At 36.2% G+C, this 17,422-nt stretch overlaps 1 pseudogene; it reads right to left on the bottom strand.

Annotated features, from left to right (window-relative positions):
* Window positions 1-9,164: 9,164 nt before the first annotated feature.
* On the bottom strand, window positions 9,165-9,344 carry LOC136401762 (U2 spliceosomal RNA; annotated as a pseudogene).
* Between the last annotated feature and the right edge of the window lie 8,078 nt (window positions 9,345-17,422).

The following is a 17,422-nucleotide window of genomic DNA, read 5'->3' on the forward strand; positions in this document are numbered from 1 at the left end:
GAGAATTTTAAATTATTTTACTAACTGGTCCTTAACCACCTATACAACAGACTAATCTATGTTGGAGTTTAACACTAAAATATACCAGGCTTGGCTATTCTGTATCTAATTTATTTGGGAGCAGAGCATAATTCTTTAATGACCATATGCATTTTCTAAGAGCAGAGGGAGCCTGTGTAGTTGAGACCTTCAGATTCTAATTCAATTAGGTACCAGACTGAAGAGAGCTGTAATTGGAATATAATCAGGCTATTGATATTAGTAAGAATAATAATCAGTCAGAGGAACACAGGGAGTGCCTGTGTTTGACCTTTATGTAGCTGAAAGGCAACCATTTTGCAGCAGCATGAGTGAAGAAGCACAGCGTGACTGTGATGGAAAGTGGGGACACAGTAGAAACTACAGACGTGAATGTGAAAACAGAGGGACCAAACTCTGCTGGAAAGGACTGACAGGAACATAAACCGCGGTTAGAATGAATAAGCACATGTGAATGCCACAGGAAGTCCTCGAGTTAGAGTGAATGTGGTGGCTCTCTAACTTCTCCAGGGATGACTGACACTCTTTAGATGAGAATGCAGACACATGACCATACCATACAGAGACATTCCCTCTGCTAAGAAAGTGGTCCTTCCTTATATTTCCAAGGAAAGTAAAATATGTTAAGAACTTCTTACATCTTGCCCTTCCACTTTACAATAGACAGATAGGATCCTCTTGGTATTTACCTATATGTTCATGTCTATATATGAATAACATGTGTATAATGTGTATAGTGCTAAACTCACCCTCTTCCACATTTTAAAGTTTTCTTTCTTATCTACTGGCTTTCAGCTATAGAAGACGAGGGTTTAGCCCTCATTCATGACTTGGCCTCAACTACACATGCGTAAATGTGTACAAACATTGGGAATTCAGTTGGGTCAATTTACAATGCTGATATTTTTTTGATTCTGTAACAAGTTTCATAATTAGTACAATATGATAAATTTTATTTTTCTGTCTGTATATTGTACCCCACCTTCTTCCCAGTGCTATTACTTGTCATGATTTTCTTCTTTTAGCCAATTATCTTTGAAATTGTTAAATTCTACTCTCAATGTGTTTAAAAAACATTAAGTACCTTATCAATTTCATTTCCATGAAGATATTTCACCTGGGAATTGCTTCAGACTGACTGATTGCTTTCTCAATCTGCTATACAGAGTCATCTAATCAACTTTCTGTATTTTGCCTTTTTCTCTTTGATTTAATCTCTATTTCCTAGATTCCATCTCTCTTTCTAAGTTTATGCCTTAATTTTGATAGCTCATATGTTACATAGCTCTCTGAGAATAGATACTTGGTAGATGAATTTTTTGAGAACTTAAATGTTTGAAAACATTTTTCTTTTACTCTTACCTTTAGTGATTTGCCTGAATTTGTATATTGGAAATAATTTTCTTTCATATTGCAGTTAAAGAGTCTGATGATGTTCTAATTCTCTACTCCCAGCTTTAGTGAGATATATTGGCATATAACATTGTGTAAGTTTAGTGTATACACTGTGTCAATTTGATACACATGTATATTGAAAAATAATAAGAACTATGGCATTAGATGACATAACACCTTCATCATGTCACATAATTTCTATTTCTTTTTTATGGTGTGAACACTTAAGGTCTACTCTCTCAGCAGTTTGCAAATGGATAATACTGTGTGGTTACCTATAATTTCCTTGCTGTGCATTAGATCTCCACTCATTCTTGATCTTTTGTATAAAACCTGTGTTATTTCCTCTGAAGTTATGAAATGTCATGATTAGGTAGAGTAGTGTGATAAAAGTTCCATTTTAATCTATGGTGCTGGACTCTTCTTAGGCCCTTCCAATAATGTAACTCAGAACCTAATTTCTAGGAAAATTCTTAAAGTAGTTATTTGAAGAATTCCTTCCCTTCATTTTCTGTCCTCCCCTCCCTTTTGAGCTCTTTTTATTGTATCTCTATTTCTATCTTTTTGCAGCATATTATTTACTTTCCAAACATTCTATTGAGATTTCTTTTTGATTTCTACTGCCATATATTAAATTCTAAGAACTGCTTTTGTTCTTTTTTCCCCTCCAGGTTGCTTTCTTCTTCCTTTTTTTTTCTCTTGGTCACCATCTTTCATATTAGATCCTTCCTCAAATATGTGGTGATCTCTGTTTCACATTTAAAGATATTATAATAACATGCTGATAAGATCTCTGTGTATGTGGAAGCGTCTCCATAAAAGTGATATTTATTTCTAACATTATCAGGCTGTCCACTGGCTTGGGTAACTCAGTAACCTTGGATGTCAGTGTCAATGTCTTTAAGTGTATTCTCTTGAGCTGGTCAGGTTTCTAAGAGAAGACTCCTCCAATTTGCATTATTATCATTAATTATTATTATTACTGTAGGATTTATGTTTGAATGCCAGAATTCTAGGAGACTAGAGGTGGAAGAAAGCTGAAGTTCTGAACATTAGTGCATCCACATTGTGAACCGTTTTAAATGGAGCCACCCTACTCCACCACCAATTGGAGCATGACTATGATTAGTGTCTCAAACTTTGTTTTGCGCTCCATCTTTCCAAAATACTTGGAGCCACTAATTCCTGAGGCTTTGTGGATTCTGCAATGTAATAATTTTGTGGCACAGCATTCCTATTTGGGAAAATGTGACACTGTCCTCGGTACTGAGATGCAGTACTGAACAAGATACCTTCTTTGGGCTGTAAAGAAAGACCTTATAGTTCCTCGAAGAGCTCAGATGTGGTCAAGTGAAGAGTAAACTGGGGATTCAATTCAATAGATAAGAGAGAAACACAGGAGTCCAGGGAGGGAGGGATATCCAGGATATACAGGCTAGTGGCAGTGCCATGAATTAGGAGCTCATTCCATTCACATCAGACCTCAGTGCAGAGAGAAGTGTTCAATTACTTATTCTTCATTCCTTTATCAAATTACCTGCTGAACATCTCACAGTGTAACAGACACTGTGCTATGAGTTAGTATGTTAAAGATAGACTATTTAGTTATATATGCAAGGGATAATAAGGTTCCTGCCCCCCAAAAAGCTTGTACTCAAGGAATGGAAGCAGGTGCATAAACAGTTATAATATAGGATGAAAAATGCTTCAATAGTGATAGTACAGGCTGCATATGAACATTCAGTAGTATCACTTAAACTAGATCTGGGAAAATAGGGAAAGCTTCCTGGAACAAATGGCATTTTTGCTAAGACTCGACGGGTGAGGCATTTCTGAGGTAAAACTGCAAAGTACTGAGGGAAGTTCCTTCCATCCAGGACAGAAAAGCAACCAGTTGGAAGGGCATGTAAGTTCCAGCCAGGAAAGAAGCTGGCATTTATTGTATATTTCTAATCCTGTTGGAAAGTGAAGTCAAAGAAAGAAAATTTATATAATTTTGTATTCATGGGCAAGTCACTTTTCCTTTCTGTAAAATAAGAACTATAATAAAACCTATTTCATGGGTTTTTGTTAGGATTAAAGAAAAGATATATGTAAAACACTTAGGATAGTACCTGGAACTTAGTAAGTACTCACTACATTTTATCTATAAATACTAATTATTATTGTTAGTAGCTTCAGTAAGCTCTAAAACATGTGAGGTGAAAAGAAGCTATATCTCAGAAATTATGTGTATTCTCAGAGCTTGTTGACAGTATGCTAGATGCCAGAACCAGCATGGAAAATTAGCATTAGGTCTCCTTAGCTTGCAGGCCAACATTGTTCCTCATCTTCTTCTTCTTTTTTAAAGGATTGTCTTAAAACAGCCAGTGGAGGATTAGTGAGTCATATTAGCTAAGAAAAAGTGAGTGTGTATTAGCTTGGATTGTTATAATAAAATGCCATAGATATGTTGCCTTAAACAATAGATATTTATTTCACACTGTGCTGGAGGCTGAGCAGTCCAATATCAAGGTGACAGCAAATCTGGTGTCTGGTGAGGGCCCTGTCTCCAGCTTGCACATAGCTGCTTCCTTGGTGTATCCTCACACAGTAAAGAGAGGATGCTCTGCTGTTACTTTCTCTTCTTATAAGAACACTAATCTGATCATGAGGTCTCCACTCCTGTGACCTCACCTAAAACTAATTACCTTCCAAAGATCCTACCTTCTAATACTATCATATTGAAGGTTAAGGCTTCAACATATGAATTTGGGGAGTGGTACACAAAAATTCATTTCATAACACAGTGCCATTGTGGGTCATGCCCCATTTTTATTATTGTGAAAAAAGTACTCAGAGCTCTCCTTAAAGATCTCAAATTACATTGCCAGATTGGGGCATGGACCTGATAAAAACCTTACTGACCAACAAACAAACATAAAGAAGGTTACATATGTACTTTAATATAGAGTGTTGGCGGTGGCGTTGAGGAGGGGTTCTGCTTAGCTGTAATAGACTAAGCCTAGCAGTGAGCAATGAGAAGGAGTGGCCATGAGCAGACCCAGAGGAAGAACAGTGCAGTCAGAAGCAGAATGGCACTGAAAAGAGCCTTAGCAGCCACTGTGGCTGGAAGAGGCTGAAGAGAACACAGACCTCAGAAACCTAGTTTTCGTAGTATTATTTATGGGTTTGCCAGATGTCCCTTTGACCAAGAAGCTAAGTTGAATGATTATACAGTCACCCTTCAAAAACCACACCACACATCCCAGCTCTGCTGGGACTCCTCTCATGCACCTGCCCCACGCTTCAGTGCTTTGACAAGCAGTGTTCTCTCCTCTGGAATATACCTTTCTTGCCTGCTTGTACAGTTTAATATCTTGTCTAAGACTTAATTCAAATGTTTCCTTTTAACACATTTTTATAGATATATGCTAGAAATTTTAGTGTATTGAAAGTATAAATTAAAAAAACTCTTCCTCAGAAAGCATACAATCTTGCTAGAGAGACCAAAAACACATTGAACTTTTAGAGAACAACAAAAGGTGCACTGCTTAGAAAAACAATGAAAGTTTAGGCAAAAGGATTCTGAAATTTTTTCCTGCTCTTCTTCCCTATTGGAAATACATATATTCTGGCTAATCTAGCCCATGTAGTATCATCTTTCTCAAGAAAAGAGAGAGAGAGAGAAAGAGAGAGAGAGAGAGAAACAGAGAGAGAGAGGAAGGAAACTGATATTATCTAAGATGTACTTAATATACCTTTCAAAATTTCTTAACTAGAACAAGGGACTTTCTAAGTTTCTTAAGTAGTAAGAACATGGCAAATAAATTGTTATATGCTCCACTATTTCCAATATATGCCTAAAAGATGATGTCCAGAAAAAGGTAATAGCAAGTACGGTTATTAAAATTTGAGAAAATTCCAAGTGCTTCAGTAGACATTTAAGGAAACTTTTGGAAAATAACTACAACAAAGAAAAATGCTATATAAATGCTGTTGAGTTGCAAGATTTGTTGGGAAAGTATAAAAAGAAACCTGGTCTATATCATATTGATGTCAAGGAAGTTGTATGGGGACTTTGACAATCCTTGGTCTCCCCATATTTTTTGATTGTCAACAAACATTTGGAGCAACATGCTTACTATGGTAACTAATGCCTGCTTCAGTTCCAGTCCCCAGCTCTTGATAACTGCTCATAAGCTCTTTTTATATGGAACCTGGAGTTGCCACTGAGTCTGCATAGCATCAAACTTATGAAAGAATTTGTCTCAGCAGAAAACACTAAAGCATTTTCTGATAAAAACAAAAAAGATTAAAAAAACTTACCTACCAAAGCAGATTTTAATGAATAAATCTCGTTTTGTTTGGTAACAGATGATCCTAGAAAGTTTGCTTACTGGATTAAAGTTGTATTTATTGCCAATTTATTGTTTTTCTCTAACTCATATTTTGTGTAAGGCCTTTATCTTGTCAAACAAGTTTTGCTGAGCATAGTACATTTTAGCAACACAACTTTCATGATAGAAGAACAATTACTAAATTCTTGACCTTGTCTAAAGAAGCTTAGGAGATTGCTAGGGCCAAATTTGCAAGTGTGGAGTAGGGATTTGGAAGTATGTATAATTTATATGACAGCCAACCTCCCAGCCTTCTTCTTTGAGTGTCCTTAAACAATTCTATACTTTTTTTTAAAGCATTAATAAAACAGTGGAATAATTTAAAATGAAGATAAATGAGGAAGTGAATTTACATAGTACCTAGCACAGCAAGTAACTTGAAACACTTTCTTAGGCATTGTGGTTCTCAGGAAGAATCTCTGAGGCTGCACCACTCACTGACGTTCCTCTTCTCTATAAACCCCTGGCCATACCCTTATCTCATTTCACCCCACAGAGTCCAGTTCAGTTCGCCCTCTCTCTGATTATTATGAATTGCTTTGCTCTTCTATCCTAGGAAGCCCAAACACAGCCCCTAGTATGTTGTCTTATCCTTCCTGGAGTGCAGAAAAAATTCTTTTCCATAAAGCTCTTCTCTTTGCAAAGAATTAAGTCAAATGAGATGCTAGGATGGCTTTTGCAGAATGATCTATATGCAGAGGTGGACTAGGGAGATATCTGGTGAGAGGCTGAAACTTGCAGCAGAGAGACAAGCAATGTGACTGACTGCAGCACTTACCTGAGTAGAAGTTGATGTTTTTGTGAAACATTCAGATCAATAGAGAATTTGGTCTTAGCAGAAGAGTCCCTGTTTATTACTCTATCCAAACTTCATGCAGTCTCTTTTGCATAATTTTTATGTTAACAAAACTTTCATATGAACCTTTGAACTGGATGAATAGTTCCTAAGGAATGGAGTCAGAATTTCTGCACTCCCTCAGAGCAATCAGGTTTGAATTCACTGCAGAACATCAGGGAATTAGAGAAGCTGGAGCAGAAGAGCAGAAGGATACCCAGTGAGGAAGGTGGACTTCATTTTCTTTCCACTTGTGATCTAACATCCCAGAACTAATGAAGAGACATAATTGTTGTGAGGTAAGAAGCATACCCATAAGGAGTTACTCACACATGTTTGTGTCTTTCCAAAATGTGAGGTTTATTAAGGGAGATCTCTCCAATTAGCCAATAGAATGTCATACAGTTTACACACAGAGAGAGGGAGCTTACACAATAGAAGGAAGCAAAGCAAGCATCCTGTATAGTCCTATCACTGGCTACTTCAATGGATGGAGAAGTGAACGCTGGTCTCAACTGCAGAGGCAGCAGGCATTCAGTGGAGTCGAAGTCTCATTGGTCTCTGAGCATCAATGGTCAGAGCTCTGAGTTCTTATAGCCCACAATTGGCAGTGATCCCACTCAGATCTATGTCCAGACGGAGTCCTCATCGTGTGTCCAAACTTGTGGTTTTGGGCATTCTGGGCCCCACCCAAGGGTGTTCCTGTTATACCCCATTAGCTCAGTCTTGGACATATTCCCACTTGATATAACTGTCATGGCTCACAGTGGCTTCATATTGGATTGTTTAAAGGTGTCCAAAAAGTCCGTACTGCTCTTGCTCTATACATTGTTAAATAACATTTCAGGAAAAAATTAGAACACTTAGTTCACTCATCTTGAAATAGTCTAAATTTGACGCTTTCACATGACATTCCTTATTGATTGTCCTGCTTTGATTTTTATTTATTGAATTACTTTTAGCAATTTCCACTTATCTACTCTCTGTGCTTTTTTGTGCATTAAGCTCTGAAATTATAACATATTGTGCTGAAAGAAAATGGCAATTTGAGTTTGTCCATGTAATAAACATAAATTTCAAGGACAATAAATTATCATAATCAATTGAAACCTCAGGAACATGGAAATTGAATAACAGGCTTTTCTGTGACAGAGACACTTTTGTGTTATACGGAAATCTTATTATTAACATTAATTTGAAGATTAGTTATAAGAATAGAGCATTTACATGCTTTTACTATCTTTAAGCATATGACATTATAGGGAAAAAGAAATAGTTTGATCTGCTTAAGGAATGGGCAGGGGAGGAAATGGGAATAAGTGAGTCAGAAAATTCCTTATTATCTTAATTAGTTTTCATGTTTAAGGAGACTCACTTAATGACCTCTTAGAACTTAGAATTCTTAGAGAAACTTTTTCTGACCTTTCTTTTATCAAGTTAGCATTAAGCAGTCAAGTAAAGAAAATCAACACATGCCGGAGTTCTGGCAATATTGCCATTCTTCTATTTTATTATGTTTTTTTCTGACAATTTTGATTATTACAAATGCCTAGTGATTTCATATTAGTTGTGACCTTGAAATCAGATTTAAGTTTCAGTGATCAGAATTCACAGGCTATCAGCTGGGATCTATGGAAATACATTGCTTTATTGCTTCTTCAATTTTCACATTCTCTAGTACAGGAGATGTGCTTACTTAAGTGTTTACTTTGCCAGAGAACAAGCAGCCACTCTAATTTCTAGACATCTATGTTTCCCAAATGATCTCTGAGGATGTGAATTAGTAGATACTGTGCAAGAAGTGTTGGCTAAAAGATGGTCCAGTGGTAGTACCTAAAATATATCCTCATTACTTTGCATATTTAGCCTTTCTAGGATCTTTTTGCTCCATGATCCATGAAAAAAAAATTTTTTAGTAGATTTTCACAGCATGGTTATTGGAAATTTTAATTGACTTGAGATCAGCAGTTTTGGGGGACACTCCTGACAATATAATTTTCCAGCTGATCACTGAACATCTGAAGCCAAGTTATATCATTTTCAGATCAGAAATAAAACATGCTAAACATTGCAGAGTTTTAGTGAGATTCTAAGAAAATAACAAGTAGATTTAAATCTTTTGAGTAATGTGATACACAAAGAGTGCTATGTATTTGCTGTGTAAATATAGCCATTAACTAATTTATTTAACTAAAGTGTCACTAAATTTTAACATATGATAAAGAGCTATCTTTTCTTGAGTGTAGAAAGCACTATGCAGCCCTGGCTAGTTGGCTCAGTGGTAGAGCATTGGCCTGGCATGTGGATGTCTTGGGTTCGATTCCCAGTTAGGGCACACAAGAGAAGTGCCCATCTGCTTCTCCACCCCTCCCCTTCTTGCTTCTCTCTATTCCCCTTTTGCAACAATTGATCTATTGTAGCAAGTTGGCCCCAGGCACTGAGGATGGCTCCATGCCTCTGCCTCAGGTTCTTAGAAGAGCTTGGTTGCTGAGCATCAGAGCAATGTCCCAGATGGACAAAATATCACCTGCTTGCTGAGTGGATCCCAGTTGGGTGCATGGGGGAGTCTGTCTCAGCCTCCCCTCCTCTCACTGAAACCCCCCCCCACTATATTAGCATTATCACCTGCATTATTTGTCTTAAACTAATAAGAACAGATACTACACTTGATCTTAGCCAAAAGGCCGAGAAGCGATCATTATTTGTCTTAAAAATCTTTGACTCTACATGATACACTTATAAAGCAATCAAAATATGTAGAAATATATAGAGTGATTAATGAAAACTGTTTGTTATGTAATAGTATGAGTGTTTTATTTTCTTGGTGAATTGAGCTCCTTGAGCTCCATGATTTTTTTTTTTTTTACTGAGGTAAACACAGTGTATAACTCAAATGTTCAGTGTCTGACTCAGAGTTTTTACATGTATACACATACCCATATAAAACCCAAAAACTCACTTTTTGGAAGTCACCTTACGTTCTTCCTTAGTTGCTATTCTCACCTCTCAATACTATGCAATATAGTGACTCCTTTCATCATTGATTAGACTGTTCTTGATTCAAAATAAACAAAATCACACACACACATGTGCACACACACACACACACATTCTGGTTTCTGGCTTTTTACCACTCATTATTATATATACCAGTGAGATTTATCTACATTGTTACATTCTGCCTTAACTGGCTTTTAAAAAATGCTATATAGTATTTGATAGTATAAATATACCAGGATTTATTTATCTTTTTGTCCTATTGGTGGACATCTAAGATATTAACAGGTTAACAGGTTTAAGAATAAAGCTTTTTTTTTTTCATTCTGAAATTGATTTTTTTTTATTTTATAAATAAATTTTTATTAATGTTAATGGGGTGACATCAATAAATCAGGGTACATATATTCAAAGAAAAACATGTCCAGGTTTCTTGTCATTCAATTATGTTGCATACTCATCACCCAAAGTCAGATTGTCCTCTGTCACCCTCTATCTAGTTTTCTTTGTGCCCCTTCCCCTCCCCCTTCCCCTCTCCCTCCTTCCCTCCCACGCCCCTCCCTTCCCCCCACCCCGGTAACCATCACACTCTTGTCCATGTCTCTTAGTCTCGTTTTTATGTCCCACCAATGTATGGAATCATATAGTTCTTGTTTTTTTCTGATTTACTTATTTCACTCCGTATAATGTTATCAAGATCCCACCATTTTGTTGTAAATGATCCGATGTCATCATTTCTTATGGCTGAGTAGTATTCCGTAGTGTATATGTGCCACATCTTCTTTATCCAGTCTTCTATTGAAGGGCTTTTTGGTTGTTTCCATGTTTTGGCCACTGTGAACAATGCTACAATGAACATGGGGCTACATGTGTCTTTACATATAAATATTTCTTGAGTTTTTGGGGTATATACCCAGTAGAGGGATTTCTGGGTCATAAGGTAGTTCTATTTTCAGTTTTTTGAGGAACCACCATACTTTCTTCCATAATGGTTGTACTACTTTACAATTCCACCAACAGTGAATGAAGGTTCCTTTTTCTCCACAGCCTATCCAACATTTGCTATTACCTGTCTTGTTGATACTAGCTAATCTGATAGGTGTGAGGTGGTATCTTATTGTAGTTTTGATTTGCATTTCTCTAATAACTAAGGAAGATGAGCATCTTTTCATATATTTGTTGGCCATTTGTATTTCTTCCTGGGAGAAGTGTCTGTTCATGTCCTCTTCCCATTTTTATATTGGATTGTTTGTTGTTGAGTTTTATGAGTTCTTTGTATATTTTGGATATTAGGCCCTTATCTGAGCTGTTGTTTGAAAATATCATTTCTCATTTAGTTGGCTGTCTGTTTATTTTGTTGTCAGTTTCTCTTGCTGAGCAAAAACTTTTTAGTCTGATGTAGTCCCATTCATTTATCTTTGCCTTCACTTCTCTTGCCTTTGGAGTCAAATTCATAAAATGTTCTTTAAAACCCAGGTCCATGAGTTTAGTACCTATGTCTTCTTCTATGTACTTTATTGTTTCAGGTCTTACATTTAGGTCTTTGATCCATATTGAATTAATTTTAGTACAAGGGGACAAGGTGTAGTCGAGTTTCATTCTTTTGCATGAGGCTTTCCAGTTTTCCCAGCACCATTTGTTGAAGAGGCTTTCTTTTCTCCATTGTGTGTTGTTGGCCCCTTTATAAAAAATTATTTGACCATATATATGTGGTTTTATTTCTGGGCTTTCTATTCTGTTCCATTGGTCTGAGTGTCTATTTTTCTGCTAATACTATGCTGTTTTGATTGTCGTGGCCCTATAACATAGTTTGAAGTTAGGTATTGTAATGCCCCCAGCTTCATTCTTTTTCCTTAGGATTGCTTTGGCTATTCGGGGTTTTTTATAGTTCCATATAAATCTGCTGATTTTTTGTTTCATTTTTTTAAAATATGTCATAGGGATTTTGATGGGAATTGCATCAAATTTATAAATTGCTTTGGGAAATATGGCCATTTTGATTATATTTATTCTTCCTATCCAAGAGCAAGGAATATTTTTTCATCTCATTGTATCTTTTTCGATTTCCCTTAACAATGCTTTGTAGTTTTTGTTATATAGGTCCTTTACATTCTTTGTTATGTTTATTCCTAGGTATTTTATTTTTTGTTGTTGCAATTGTGAAGGGGATTATTTTTTTAGTTCATTTTCTAATATTTCATTGTTGGTATATAGAAAGACTATGGACTTTTGTATGTTAATTTTGTATCCTGTGACCTTACTGTATTGGTTTATTGTTTCTAGTAATCTTTTTGTGGAGTCTTTGAGGTTTTCGATGTATAGGATCATATCATCTGCAAAAAGTGATACCTTTATTTCTTCTTTTCTGATATGGATGCCTTTTATTTCTTTCTCTTGTCTGATTGCTCTGGCCAGAACTTCTAGCACCACGTTAAATAAGAGTGGAGAGAGGCCCTGGCTGGTTGGCTCAGTGGGGGAGCATCGGCTTGGCGTGTAGGAGTCCCGGGTTCGATTCCCAGCCAGGGCCCACAGGAGAAGCGCCCATCTGCTTCTCCACCCCTCCGCCTCTCCTTCCTCTCTGTCTCTCTCTTCCCCTTCCACAGCCAAGGCTCCACTGGAGCAAAGTTTGCCCGGGCGCTGAGGATGGCTCTGTGGCCTCTGCCTCAGGTGCTAGAATGGCTCTGATTGCGGCAGAGCGACGCCCCAAGATGAGCAGGGCATTGCCCCCTGGTGCGCATGCTGGGTGGATCCCGGTTGGGTGCATGTGGGAGTTTGTCTGACTGCTTCCCCATTTCCAGCTTCAAAAAATACAAAAAAAAAAAAGAGTGGAGAGCGTGGACAACCCTGTCTTGTTCCTGATTTAAGGGGGAAAGTCCTCAGTTTTATGCCATTTAATATGATGTTCAGGCTGATGGTTTATCATATATGGCCTTTATCATGTTGAGATATTTTTCTTCTATACCCATTTTGTTGAGAGTCTTAAACATAAAGTTGTGTTATATTTTATCGAATGCCTTTTCTGCATCTATTGATAAGATCATGTGGTTTTTGTTCTTTGTTTTGTTGATATGGTGTATTATGTTAACCTTTGTACGTATATGTTGAACCATCCTTGAAATTCTGGGATGAATCCCACTTGATCATGATGTATTATTTTTTTTAATATGTTGTTGTATTCGATTTGCCAGTATTTTGTTTAGTATTTTAGCATCTGTATTTATTAGAGATATTGATCTGTAGTTTTCTTTTTTTGTGCTGTCCTTGCCAGGTTTCGGTATGAGGGTTATGTTGGCCTCATAAAATGTGTTTAGAAGTATTGCTTCTTCTTCAATTTTTTGGAAGACTTTGAGTAGTATAGGAACCAAGTCTTCTTTGAATGTTTGATAGAATTCACTTGTATAACCATCTGGGCCTGGACTTTTATTTTTGGGGAGGTTTTTAATAGTTTTTTTTTTATTTCCTCCCTGCTAATTGGTCTGTTTAGGCTTTCTGCTTCTTTTTGACTCAGTCTAGGAAGGTTGTATTGTTCTAGGAATTTATCCATTTCTTCTAGATTGTTGAATTTGGTGGCATATAGTTTTTCGTAGTATTCTACAATAATTCTTTGTATATCTATGATGTCTGTGGTGATTTCTCCTCTTTCATTTTGGATTTTGTTTATATGAGTCTTTTCTCTTTTTTTCTTGGTGAGTCTTCCAAGGGTTTGTCAATTTTGTTGATCTTTTCAAAGAACCAGCTCCTTGTTCTATTAATTTTTTCTACAGTTTTTCTGTTCTCTATTTCGTTTATTTCTGCTCTGATTTTTATTATCTCCTTTCTTCGGCTGGTTTTGGGTTGTCTTTGTTCTTCTTTTTCTAGTTCCTTAAGGTGTGCAGTTAAGTGGTTCACTTGGGCTCTCTCTTGTTTGTTCATATATGCCTGAAGTGATATGAACTTCCCTCTTATCACTGCTTTTGCTGCACCCCAGAGTTTCTGATATGTCGTATTGTCATTTTCATTTGTCTGTATATATCTTTTGATCTCTGTGCTTATTTCTTCTTTGACTCATTCATTTCTTAAAAATATGTTGTTTAGTTTCCATATTTTTGTGGGGTTTTTTCCTTTTTTTTTGCAGTTGAATTCTAGTTTCAAGGCTTTATGATCAGAAAATATGCTTAGTACAATTTCAATTTTTCTGAATTTGCTGATATTATTTTTGTGGCCCAACATATGGTCAATTCTTGAGAATGTTTCATGTATACTAGAGAAAAATGTATACTCTGTCACTTTGGGATGAAGTGTCCTGTAGATGTCTATCATATCCAGGTGCTCTAGTGTTTTGTTTAAGGCCAATATATATTTATTGATTCTCTGTTTGGATGACTGATCTAGAGCCGTCAGCAGTGTATTGAGGTCTCCAAGTATAATTGTATTTTTGTCAGTTTTTGTTTTTAGGTCAATAAGTAGCTGTCTTATATACTTCGGTGCTCCTTGGTTTGGTGCATATATATTAAGGATTGTTATGTCTTCTTGATTTAGTGTCCCCTTAATCATTATGAAATGACCATTTTTGTCTCTGAGTACTTTTTCTGTCTTGCAGTAGCATTATTAGATATGAGTATTGGTACACCTGCTTTTTTTTGGATGTTATTTGCTTGGAGTATTGTTTTCCAGCCTTTCACTTTGAATTTGTTTTTATCCTTGTTGCTTAGAAGTGTTTCTTGTAGGCAGCATACAGTTGGATTTTCTTTTTGAATCCATTCTGCTACTCTGTGTCTTTTTATTGGTGAGTTTAATCCATTTACATTTAGTGTAATTATTGACACTTATGGGTTCCCTATCGCCATTTTATAAATTGCTTTCTGTTAGTTTTGTATTTTGTTTGATTCTTCTCTTTTTTTTTTCTATCATTTGTTTTTGTTTGTTCGTATTCCATACTTCTTTCCTCTGTTCCTACCTTCTTTAAGTCATGTGCTTCTGTGGTGGTTTTTCAATGGTGGTTACCATTAAGTAATGAAAAGGGTACCTACCATATTCATTGTAGTACCCTATCTTATGAGTGTTTCTGCACTTCATCATCCTTTTCTACTGTTAATATCTGTCCTCTTCCCTTTTTTTTTGCTTTTGTTGTCACAGTTTAAATTTGGTTTTATTGTGTTCTTGGTGGAGCTTTTACTTGTGGTTTTGTTTTGTTTTGTTTTTTTTGAATCTGATTGGAAAACCCCCTTTAGTATTTCCTGGAGTGGGGATTTTCTGATGATAAATGTCCTCATCTTTTCTGTATTTGTGAATGTTTTTATTTCTCTTTCGTATTTGAAGGATCTCTTTGATGGGTATAGTATTCGTGGCTGAAATTTCCTTTCTTTCAGGGCTTTAAATATTGGGTTCCATTCTCTTCTAGCTTGTAGAGTTTCTGCTGAGAAATCTAATGATAATCTAATAGGCCTTCCTTTATATGTTGTATTCTTTTCCCTGGCTGCCTTGAGAATTTTTTCTTTGTCGTTGGTTTGTGCCATTTTTATTATGATGTGCCTTGGAGTAGGTTTGTTGGGGTTAAGAAAACTCGGTGTTCTGTTTGCTTCTTGAATTTGAGGCTTTAGTTCTTTCCACAGGCTTGGGAAATTCTCGTCTATTATTTGTTTGAATATATTCTCCATTCCATTTTCTCTCTCTTCTCCCTCTGATATACTTATTATTCTTATGTTATTCTTTTTGATGGAGTCAGACAATTCCTGTAGGGCTTTCTCATTTTTTAAAAATTTTGAGTCTCTCTCTTCTTTTCTGGGTTGTGCCTGAAGTTGCTTGTCTTCTATGTCACTAATCCTATCTTCCATCTGGCCTGTTCTATTAGCTAAGCTTGTTACCTCATTTTTCAGTTCATGAATTGAGTTTTTCATCTCTGTTTGATTTGTTTTTATAGTTTCAATTTCCTTGGTAATATATTTTTTGTGTTCATTGAGTTGTTTTCTGAGCTCCCTAAATTGCCTTTCTGTGTTTTCTTGTATATCTCTGAGTATTTTTAGGATTTCTATTTTAAATTCTCTGTCATTTAGCTCCAAGGTTTCCAATATATTAAATTTCTTCTCCATAGATTTTTTTACATCTATTTGTGCTACTTGTCTATCTTTTGTATCCATGATATTTGACTTCTTTTTTCTTAATGGCATCTGAGTGAGGTCTTGTTGATAGCACTAATGAGAATTAATAAAGAATAAAAAGTAAAAAAAAAGTAAAAAAATTGGAAAAAAATTTGGAATAAAAATAATAATTTATTATTTCCCCTCCTTTTCTTTCTTCTCTTCACCTCTTCTCCCCTCCTCTTCTCCCCTTATGAAAATATTTTGATGAACTGTTAATTATATTATGCAAATGGAACAAAAACTGCCTATAATGAAGGGCCTGAGTTGGGGGGAAGTGTTCAAGGGGCAAAAAAGGAAGTAGGGACCCACAAAATGCAAAAAAGGAAAAAAATTGGGTTAAGTATAAAATGATTTCCTTGTAAGTGATGATTGACTAAGAGATATAATGAGAGGGATAAGAAGGAAACAAGAAAAAGGAAAAAAAATAACTATTGTATTAAGTGGAGAAAAAAACTAAATAGAATGGAGATCCTGGGTTGGGAGGAATGCTAATGAGTTAAAAAGCGAAGTAAAAAGCACCCAAAATTCCACAAAAAACCCCACTTGAGTCCCAAATTAAATAATTTGTTCGTGATTGAGGATTGAATGAGAGGAAAAGTAAAAGGAGAAAAGAAGAAACTAATAGAGAGGGAGAAATAAGAAAAAGGGGAAAAGGAAAAGAAGAAAAAAAACAAAAAGAAAGAGAGAGAGAGAGGTAAAGGTTTTGGAGTGTAACTCTCATGGAGAGTAAGGAAGAAGAAAAGAAATAAAATGTAACACTTATGGGTAGTGTTGTTCAAGAAGAGGAAAGAATAAGATGGGCAGAGAATAAAAGGACCAAGTTGGAAGAAATAGAAATAATAATAATAATAAAGGCAAGAAGATGAAAGAAACAAAAAAATAGTGGAATGAGTTATAAAGTCTGTTAATTTTTCTTGATTTTGAGAGGTTAACTTCTTCTTCCTTTTTCTTTCCTCTCCCTCTTCCTGGTTGGTGACTCTGTACCCCATGCTCTACCCCCGTGGCACGCTTAGGTAGGGATTTGCAGTTGATGAGACTCTACAGCGATTTCATATATTAGGCTTCAGTCTCGTTGGTAGTCAAGGCTTGTTAGCGTTTGTAGGCTCCGACAATGAGAGAGTCCGTTTTTTTCGGAGCCTCTCTCCTAGTCTCTCTTTCCTGAATTAGCAGCCTGTTGATCCAGGTACGGGGTTGCGGCTGCCTCTGCCTTTGCCTTCAGTGTGTGGAACTCCCAGATGCTCCAAGGATAGATTTTTCTGTTTCTGGTTGATGAACTTGTTGAAATTTTGGGAGATTTGTCGGTCGCGCTCCTCACGGCACCATTTCTCTGATGTCATCTGGAATTCAAGAATAAAGCTTTTATAAACACCCTGGTACTCGTGTTTTGATGAACATATGCATTCATGTCTCTAGGGAGGATTGTACTTTGCAGTTGAAATAAAAATTTTGGCAACTTTATCTCTTTTTTTTTTTTTTTTTCAATATTGTTACCCTGGCCTGCTTCTCATGCTACTGATTTTCTTCTTCTGAAGCTTCTAATACAATGAGGCTGGAATTCTGCCTTTAGCCTGGTATTCTTTTCTTTTAATCTTATGCTTTTTCACTTCTTTTTCCATTAGCACTGCCTTCTGAAAGAATTATTTGACTTGATATTTTAG

This window comes from Saccopteryx leptura, chromosome 3 (genome assembly GCF_036850995.1).
Source record: "Saccopteryx leptura isolate mSacLep1 chromosome 3, mSacLep1_pri_phased_curated, whole genome shotgun sequence".
Taxonomy (NCBI): Eukaryota; Metazoa; Chordata; class Mammalia; order Chiroptera; family Emballonuridae; genus Saccopteryx; species Saccopteryx leptura.